This window comes from Vicugna pacos, chromosome 12 (assembly GCF_048564905.1).
Source record: "Vicugna pacos chromosome 12, VicPac4, whole genome shotgun sequence".
NCBI lineage: Eukaryota > Metazoa > Chordata > Mammalia > Artiodactyla > Camelidae > Vicugna > Vicugna pacos.
Genome location: NC_132998.1, coordinates 10,946,131 through 10,955,690, shown reverse-complemented (window position 1 = coordinate 10,955,690; position 9,560 = coordinate 10,946,131). Strand labels below are relative to the sequence as shown.

The window sequence follows — 9,560 nt, the reverse complement described above, 5'->3', positions numbered from 1 at the left end:
TCACCTGCATGGCCCACCCAACTTCCCTGACTTGGTATCTGAATGGCATGTGGTCAAACTCAGCACCCTGCCCGCCCCAACTCTGGCCACCCGAGGTGTGCTCGGTGGGAAGAGGGAAGGGCAGACAAAGGCATGCAGGCTCTGCTGATGCCAAATAGCAGCCCACCTGTCAGGTATGACCCAAATGCTTCACGTGGGCTGACTCTCTTAATCCTCATGACAGCTGCCTTTGAGGTACACGCTTTAATTTTCATCAGCAATTTATAGAGGGGAAACTGAGGCTCAGAGCGGGGGTTAAGTGCCTATCTAATGATAGAAATTTATAAGTGATGGGTTTGACCCCAGACAACTGGAGTTATGGGCCGTTCCTCTTAGTCTTGAAGCCTGGTGACCCCTGGAAAGGGCAGTGGGACAGAAAATGGAGCTGTTTTCTTACCCTTCAGGGCTGAGTCCACCTCCGAACTGTCTTTAAGCTGGATGTCCAGTTCTCCAGAGCGCCTTTGTGTAACTTAAGTCTGCTATTTCTTTTCTTTCTGCTTCTTTTTTTTAATGGAGGTACTGGGGATTGAACCCAGGACCTGATGCATGTGCTGTACCACTGAGCTATACCCTCCCTCCAAGTCTGCTATTTCTTGTTGAATTCTGCTGACCTCTGTCAGCCTCTGAGTTTTGATAGGTCGCTGTTAATTGCTGAGTCCCTGGCTTTGCAGGGCTGTCTCTGGGGCCCGAGCACTGGGCGGCCTTCCTTGCGGGTGGCCTGAATTCTTGGAGGCGTGGAGGGCACGCTAAGCTGGGGCGCTGGGGGTTGCGGGGAGGGATGTGGTCCCAACTGCTGCTTCCTCTCTGGCCCAGCAGTGTCCCTTGGGTGCAGTCATAGAGGTATCTTCGGTTGTCACAGCTCTGGCTGCTGAACAGGAAGAGCAGCAAGAAAGCCCCAAATAAACATGGCTCCGCGGAAGCACCCGGCCCTGCCTCCCTCCCCCCACCCCAGCTTCACCCACGCCTCCCCTCCTGCCCCCCCGGATTGGTATCCTTGGGGTCCAATGTATAGGCCTCTACCTCTCCACCCTCACTGAGGACCTGACATGATCCTCTCCTGGCCTTGACACAGAGCCCAAACTTCCCAAGGGTTCAGGCCCCCAGTGAGCAGGAAAGCTGGCAGGGGTTGGGAGAGCAAAGTGGCAGGTGGGTGAAAGTTTCAGTCTCTCTGAGGCACGTTTGGGGAGCTGGGCAGTCTCCCAGCCCCTCCTGGATGTACTCACAGACGAGCCTGCTTGGGGCTTCTGGTGGAGTGTGAGCATGGGTGACCCCAGCTGGAGACGGCATCTCCCATCTCCTTTGGGATTCTGAAGCCCTGTCCTGGTTGATCCTTATGTGTTCTGGGGGCAGAAATCTCTGTCTCCCTCCTTCCATCTCGAGTCCACCTCCTTTGCCCCTGGTCCCCTGTGCCTGGAGACAGGAGGCAATCCTGATTATCCAGGAGGCTGAGAAAAGGCAGAGGAGGGACAAGGGCCGGCTTGAGGTAAGAATTTGGGAACTTGAAATTGGTCCTCAAAGAAGCAAAGGGGAGTTTTCTCATTTTCTCTACTTCCTCCTTCCTTCCGTTTCTCTCTCCATGTCATTGTCTCCCAACTGCTGATCTGTCTCCCTCTTGCTTCCATCCACCTGTTCTTTCTCACCTCCCTGTCTACTCGTCCCTCCCAGAGAGTCCTGGCCAGGGCTCCCCCATCTCAGTCCTGGGGGAGGAGAGCATCCTGGTGGCCCCCGCAGCCTGGCTGGATGGCCTTATGGGAATGGCATCTCTGTGTCACAGTTTCAGTGCCTCATCTTTGTCCTTTCCCCATTTGCCCCAAGGCTTGGCCTGTGGAGCTGGCGGGTCCAGGATAGTGCAGGGCAGCAATGCATAGTTGCTGGATGAATGTTCTGGTGAGCACATTCCAGCCTGGCTTGGGCTTGGGGGCGGGATGTGGCTCTTGGGGAGACAGGCAGGGACTCTGGGCAGAGGAAACTCTTAGTCTCACCACAGGGCACAATGGGAAGGCCAGGCCACTCCTCCAGGAAGCATCCCAGATGAGCCTGCTCAGATTCCAGCCCCTCTCCTCCTGTCTCCAAAAAAGCACATCCACAGCTATATCCTTACCTGGGTCAGTACCCTCTCCCTTTGGGCAACCTGCGGCTCTGTGAAAAGAATTTCCGAGGCCTGGGGAGCTGAGGGTCGATTTGGGAAAGGCCAGGGCCAAGAAAGGAGCAAGGATGGAGAAGTTGAAACAGAGCCTATGAAACTTTCTCCACGTGCCAGGCTGACCGTGGAGACCCAGGAGAGGCACTGATGTGAGCGAAGGTGTCAGGGTGCCTTCCCAGAGGGCGCGCTGAGCAAAGGCTTGACGGCAGAGGAAGAGTTGTCCAGGCGGGGGAGGGGAAGGTTGTTTCAGGCTGAGACAGCAGCAAGAGCTGTAGGGGCGAGAGACCGCTCATGTGGGACGAGAGCCAGTTTGACTGGAGTGTCGGAGGTGCTACGGAGCTCAGAGGAGCAGTGATTTTCTCCTCGGGGGCCCAGGAAGTCTGCAATCCGGGTGTCTCTTCACTTGGCATCAAGTCCTTCAGTGGCTCTCTGTGGATTATGGGGTAAGGTCTAGAAGATAGTGTCAAGCAGGAGGCTTTGCACCTGCTGCCCTTCTTCCTTTCTGTGTCCCATCTTCTCATTCCCCCTTCTGTTCCCACCCACACCAAAACTGGCCCCATTTCCCTGAATCTGCTGAGTGATGTCAGGTGTCCGTGGTGGACAGCGCGGATATACGGAACATTTCCATCACTGTGTACAATTCTATCGGATGGTGCTGATTTGCAAAGAAGGCATCTGAGATGCCCCAGGAGGCTGTAGATCCTTGGAGGCTGTGAACTGGTTCAGGACAGACCAGCGGGCAGGCGGTGGTGGCAGAGCTGATTTCTGCTTTGGGCTCTGCTACTCAGCAGCTGTGTAGTTTGGGGCCAAAAACTCGGCCTCTCTGGGCCTCGGTGGCTTGTAAAATTGGGTTTACTGGATGCTTTGATTTTTTTTTTTTAATTAAAAATTTTTTTCCAGTTTGGTTCAACGAATGTTCCTCACACTGTTGTCAGTCCCTTTGTTATGCCGGGAACTCAGTGGTTTCCAGAGTGATCCAAGGTCCTTAGCCAAGCTGTGTGACAGGGAGGGCAGGCAGATGTGGGCATTCTGTAATGAGGGCAGGCCTCTGGGGCTGGGGAGAGGCAAGCACAGGCTAATTACCCTTTCCCATCTTCAGAGCACTTAGTCCAATTTGTAATTATTTGTCATTGGTTGTTTACTTGTGCTGCCTCCCCTGGGAGGCTCTGTGAGCACAGGGGCCACGTGGTGGTTTTGTTCCCTTGGTGTCCCAGGGCTTGGCACGTAGTGGGTCCTTGATGACTATTTCCTTCTGGAATGAGTAAAAGGCCACACAGGACACTTGTGGTGCCATGTTGCAACATAGGAGACAACATCGAGAGCTTCGGTTAGTGCAGAGCAACAGACCCCAAGCAAGGCAGGACGGGGAGACTCCCCATCTTGGCCGGCAGGCCTCGGAGCCCCGACACACAGCACCTGGCTGCCTCCTCACCAGGATGAGCTGGGCCTTCTGCCTGGGGTGTCCGTGTCCCACCATGGTGGAATCTCGAAGACCTAGCATGCTACTACTTTGTTTCCTGCTCAGCATGGGGTGGGAACTCTGATGCCCTCCTGTCTCCACCAGATGCCTTAGTGGGGCGAGAAGATGGATGGTCCTCCCGGCAAAAGAAAGAGGCAGGAGGAAGTCTCTCTAAGCTGGCAGAAGCCCCATTAGGCTTAGAGTTTGGTCAGGCATGCATTTGGGGGGGGGAGAGGACCAAGCCACAGGCCCCCCAGGTCCCTCTCCCTCCATGTAGGACCCGAGGATGGAGCCCGTGGGGGTAGGACTCCTGGTCTGGGTGTAAGGTAGGCTTTACCTACCCTGGGAACCCCAGCCTGTGCCCAGCCGTGTGGGTGCTAGGTTCATGCCAGTGGCGTTTCGGCAGGGTTGCCAGGCCTGCTCCTGGGTGGAGAGGGGCAGGAAGGAGGATTGCACAAAGGGAAACTGGCAGGAGGGCCCTGCTTCCGCAGGCTGCTCACTGCCTCCCAGGGAGGGCCAACACCGCATCTTCCTCCAGGAAGAAATGCCAGGTCCTAGCAACAGAGGTCTCCTAGTGGCCTCTCACCCACTCTCCATCCATCCACTGTGTCTGGCCACTCAACCCATGAGGACGGTTCCTCCCAGCAGCCCTCATTTCTCAGGTCTCAGATGCTCAGCTTTCTTCTACCCTCCCCCACACCCTTCCCTCCTGGCCGCCTCTGAGCCTTCATGCTGGCCACTCAGCCAATCCTCCGGCTCCCTTCCTCCAGGAAGTCTTCCCAGATAGCCTCCTCACTTGTCCGTTGGTGAGGGGGAACTCTCAAAAGCAGCTTCCTTGGTAGCAGGACTTTGTTTTGTTCACTGTTCCATCACCACTGTCACATAGTAGGTGCACATGAAACAGTTGTTGAGTTAACACACTGTATGTCCTCAATTATTTAGCACTTGTTTTTATGACTGTCTCAGGCGAGGGTCTCTTTCCTCCAGCACCCTCCCCGTTAGACAGGGTCTGGGGACCTGGTCTCCCCTCCACTGAGCCTGGAATCCAGGTCACTGGAGACACCAGCCTGTCTTACCTACCACTGCCGTTTGTGCCTTCATTCAGGAAATGCTCTCTGCACCCCTCCTGGGTGCCTGGCCCAGTGCTGAGCAGGGGGACATGTGCTAAGATCAGTGAGGCAGGGCAGTAACTCGAGTGTTCTCCTCACATTCCCGTCCTGGCTGCCTCCCAGTCCAGTGCTTTCTGAAGCTCTGGAACCTCTTTCTATCTAGCCCCTACCTGCAGGCCAGCTGCTTGGCTGGTTCCAGCCTCCTTGCCCTTCCATTCCTGGCACAGCACACAGCCATTTAGGAGGTGTCCCCTCCCTGGGGCTGCTTTCAGAGAGGAACAAAGCGGGACTGGAAGGCTGGGGTGGCTGACAAAGGCAGGATGGGGGAGTGGTCAGGCATCTGGAGATGCTCATTTGTTAGCCTGAACCGCTCCCTGAGCTTCAGCTGCTGCTTTATCTGCCCTGATAATAGACCGAAACCATCTTCTGCTCCCTGTGTAGTGATCAGAGCCCGGCCTCTGGGAGCCTGCCAAGATGACAGCAGCTCAGGGTGGCGCTGCGCCTTGCGCCAGCTGACGTAGGCTGACCCTGGGAAGCCACAGCCAGGTGGATAGCCACCAGCCTGCCAACCATCCCCCATGCAAGAATGTCCCACTCCTCCAGGGGTCCTTAGTGCCCATACATGGCCCACAGGAGGCTCTCAGAATGGAACTTGAGAACTGAGGCTTGAATGCTGGTGGTTTATGGTTCATTCATCTCCGTATCTGAGGCACTGAACACAGTGCCTGGCATACAGTAGGAGCTCAGTGGTTAAACATTATGCACTCAGCACCTACTTGTCAGGACCCACCATTTGCAGGGGGCTGTTTCCTCCCCCCTCCATCCTTCTTTTTTAAAATTCAAAGATCTGATTGGCTTTATTAAGTGATTTATGGATCAGGATCCCATCCAGGACCTGGAAGGGCGCTGTCTCCCACTCCATCCTTCTGTCTCCTTCCTCCGGCACCCGTTGGGGATCTCCTGATACAGTGCGATGTGGGGAGTCTCCGAGGCAGCTGTCCGTGGAAGGCCGATTGGAGTCTTAGTTCCTGAGTTAAGCTCTGAGGTTCTGGGGGAGCTGGAGGGAGCTGGGAGTAGCTGGGGGCCAGGACAGTGGGGAAGAGCCGGGGGGGGGATGGGCCAGGGAGGGATAGGGAATGGGAGGTGGGTGAGGAGCAGAGGGGGCAGATCTGGGCTGTTGGATGAGGCAGGGCTGGCCAGTGGGAATCTGATGACCTCAGCTCCTCTCTGAGGTGTACGGCCGCCTCCTGAGTGAGCAAACAGTGCTGGACGAGATTGGGGATTAATGAGTGTTTTCCAGTGGGCGATTCCACTATGTGGGGTTTATCTTCCTGGGTCATCATTCTGCAGTCTGCACTTAGCAAGGTAATAGCAGCCTGGTCTGGGGCTCCTGCCTGCCCGCTAGCCCCGGGGTCCTGCAAATAGATGGCAGCAGATGAGGGAGAGGAGGGCAGGAGGAAGCAGGAGTAGATGCCCCAGCCCCACCCTGCTGCCCCATCCCAGGTCACTACCTGTGCGTGCGCCCCCAGCCATGCGGGGTGGCTCCCTTTCCTGCAGGGCCTCATGGCTGCTTAGATCCGGGACCCTCACAGGTACCCACAACCCCTCCCAGTCCTGCCTGAGCCCAGAACCCCCCTCATTATCCTCTGAGGTCCCTCACCCAGCTTTCTCCTGCAGCGGGCTGCCCTTCCTCTATCCTTGGGAAGCCAAGAAGTGAGAAAGCAGGGCTGCTGGATCAGGACAAGCCCCACCCCCCAGTGCCAGGCACAGTGCTTCCGGTTCATGTGGCTTCCTAAATCCCCACGACCACCCATGTGGTAAGGGCTATTTCTAGATTACAGTTGAAGATGCCAAAGCCCTAAGAGGTCAGATGACTTCTCCCCAGGGTGGCAGATGGAATAATGGACCCCACCCCCCAAATCTCCATGTCCTAATCCCCAGAGTCTGTGAATATGTTGCCTTATGTGGCGATGGACTTTGCCGACACGAATAAATTAAGGATCTTGAGATGGAGAGACTCTCCTAAATTATCTAGGTGGGCCCATTGTAATCGCAAGGGCTCCTTTAAATGTGAAGAGGGTGGTGGGAAGAGTGATGCTGTGAGAACGACTCTACCAGCCGATGCTTTGAAGATGGAAGGGAACCAAGGAAGGTGGATGGCCTCTAGAAGCTGGAAAAGGCAGGGAAGTGATCTTCCTCTAGTACCTTCAGAAGGAGCGCAGCCCAATGGGCACCTTGATGTTAGCCCCCTGAGACCCACTTTGGACTTCTGACCTCCAAACTGTAAGATGATGAAATTGCCTTGTTTTAAGCCACTAAGTTCATGGTTACAGCAGCAGCAGGAGATGAGCACACCCAGTGGGTAGCAGAGCTAGGAAGGGAACCCAGGACTCAGCCTCCCCGCTGCCCCCTTCCAACTTACCCGGCTAGGCCCTGCCCACCAGCCTCCTTGCCCCCACCCACATTTTCTGAACTGAAAGCCAGAGTCCCATGGCTTGACATAAGAAAGCCAATTGGTGAGGAAAGTGGGAGGGAAGATTCAAAACTGGGGCAGAGGCTAGATTTCAGGCTCTCCTCTCCTCTGATGCCCCCAGCCATCCCTTCCTGTCTCTCCCCAGCTGGGGGCTCAGGAGTGCTTAGAAACACAGAAGTGCTTAGAAACATTTGCAAAGCAACACAGAAGCCTGCCTGCTTCTGCAGTCTGCCTGGTTTCTCTGGTCTGGTGCTGCTCCTTTGAAGCAGGGAGTGAGTGCTATGGGAGAGGGTATCTGATCTCTCCTGGGGTCCCTGGAGGTCTGTGTGTCCATTTCAAGGCCAGGGGCGTTACCTGTATGTCTGCGTACCTGGTTGTGGAAGGATCTGGGGGCCCCTCTGATGTGTACGTGGGAGGCATCAGATCCTGTGGGCCCCTCTGGGCAGTGTGTCTGTTCAGCAGCCCCGTGTGTGTGAAACACGTAAGCGGGCAAGTATGAATGTAAGAGTGTGCAGGTGTATCGACTCACACCGTTTGTGAGTGTGCTAATGTGTGTGTGGGTGAGTGTGTGCCTGCTTTCTCCTCATTGTGTGTGCACAGGTGAGTGTGCGGGAGCTGGGCTGGGGGAGGGGCAGCTCCCCGCACCTCACCAGCATGGCCTCACCCCTGTGACACAGCCACTAATGACTGTTTGCCATTGTCTGTGTGGCGGTGGCATTACCTGCACTAATGACAGTCTCCCCTGTCTAATGATCTGGCTTCTGCCCCATCATTTAGGAGCCACAGGCGCGCTCGGCCTATAGCCAGAGAGATGTTGACGAGCTCAACACATTTCCTATTGGGGTGTCGGGGAGATGGGGAGAAGCGTAAATCCCACCCTCCCCCGCAGCCCTCCAGGGTGCGTGGTGTGGGCTGGGAATTTCAGCTGGCTGGTGGCACTCCTGGGCGGGAAGAACTCTTCTCTGCCCTGCCCTCTGTCTCTGGCTGGGCGGGGCAGCTGCAGCCTGGGCCCTGCATTGCTCCCTGATGCACCCCCCACCACAAGGTGCCCTTGACCCCTGACAGCCTGACCCGCATTAGCTTCCATAGACAGGAGTCTGCCTTCCAGACCCCCCTCACCTCTGCAAATGAAAAGATCCTTTCTGAGCAAGACTCTGTGCCCAAGAGGCTCTGATCTAGGCTGCCCCCTGTAGGGCAAGGAGGTCTGGGGCAGCCCAGGAGTTTGAAGCATCCAGGGCAAGCCACCCGCTGTAGTCCCACTGCTGAAGCCTCATTTACTGACTCCTGAAGCCTCATTTACTGACTGCTGGCCAGACCAAAATATCTTCTATGTTTGAAATGAAGTTAAAAGAGCCTTCTGTAAGTTTATCTAGATATGCAGATAAACTTAGTCCTCTGCCTGGTTTCAGCTGGGACTCACTGAAGGGTTTCTGGGTTAATGAATGTACCCCCTAGAACTAGCCTTCTGACCTTGAAGTGACTTGCAGCATTCTCCTCTGCCTGCTTCAGCCTGATTTACATATATTAACTCCAGTCCTTACCACTTTCTTCAAGTGTTCTTCCTATTGTGCCCATTTTACAGATGGGGGAATTAAGGTCTAGAGCACTGAAGTCAGTCCACAAAATTCGTGAGGGCTAGGGCTGAGGTTCAATCCCATGGCAGTCTCTCCCCACATTCTACTGCAGCATCTGAGGGAAAGGCCCCAGGGTGTTTGTGCAAATACAGCATTAGCTCTCAGCCTGGTTCCAGAGGCCAGGAAGAGGGAATCTGGCCTCGGAAGGGTTTGCAGGGCTCCGAAGCGAGACGCTTTCCTTGAGGAGTTGCTGACTTCTTCCAGGTACTTCCCAGAGATTCCTGCTTCAACATGACCTTATCGAGGGCCTCCCTGGCAATCAAGGCAAGAGCTTGGCCATGGGGAGAAGCTGCACACTGTTGGGCGTTTCATCAGTGAAATTGCTTATCAAGAGGCAAAAATTGCAGGAAGAGAGACGTGACTTAAATTTCAGAGTCTTTCTTGGTGCTCCTTAAGGGCAGGGACTAATCCTCCAGCAAAATGGGCTTAATTACACGGGACTTGTAACTAGTGGTGATCATGAGGTGTATAGATTTATGGGAATATTTGCAAAGCAACACATAAACACAGGCAGCCAAATTCAGAGAAAACTCTGCATCTAAGTGCTGAGGGGATGTGGAATAAGTGGTGGTAAGAGCTGGGTGGGGTTGTCTTGGGGAGGCTTCCCGGAGTGGGAGGGTGTGGACCTGTTGAGGAGGGACAAGGCTTTCCTTGGGGTGGGGACACGCAGGGGGAGCAGCAGGCACTGAGCATCCCAGCAGCA

General features: G+C 55.3%; 1 protein-coding gene across 1 annotated transcript in view; it reads left to right on the top strand.

The window, feature by feature from the left end:
* The first annotated feature begins 1,127 nt into the window (after positions 1-1,127).
* The window catches only part of KRT7 (keratin 7), a 46,807-nt gene continuing 38,374 nt past the window's right edge, over positions 1,128-9,560 (top strand). Inside the window, exon 1 of the mRNA XM_015238147.2 lies at positions 1,128-2,625. The gene's annotated coding sequence lies outside the window, so the exon portion shown is untranslated. The remainder of the gene's footprint in view (positions 2,626-9,560) is intronic.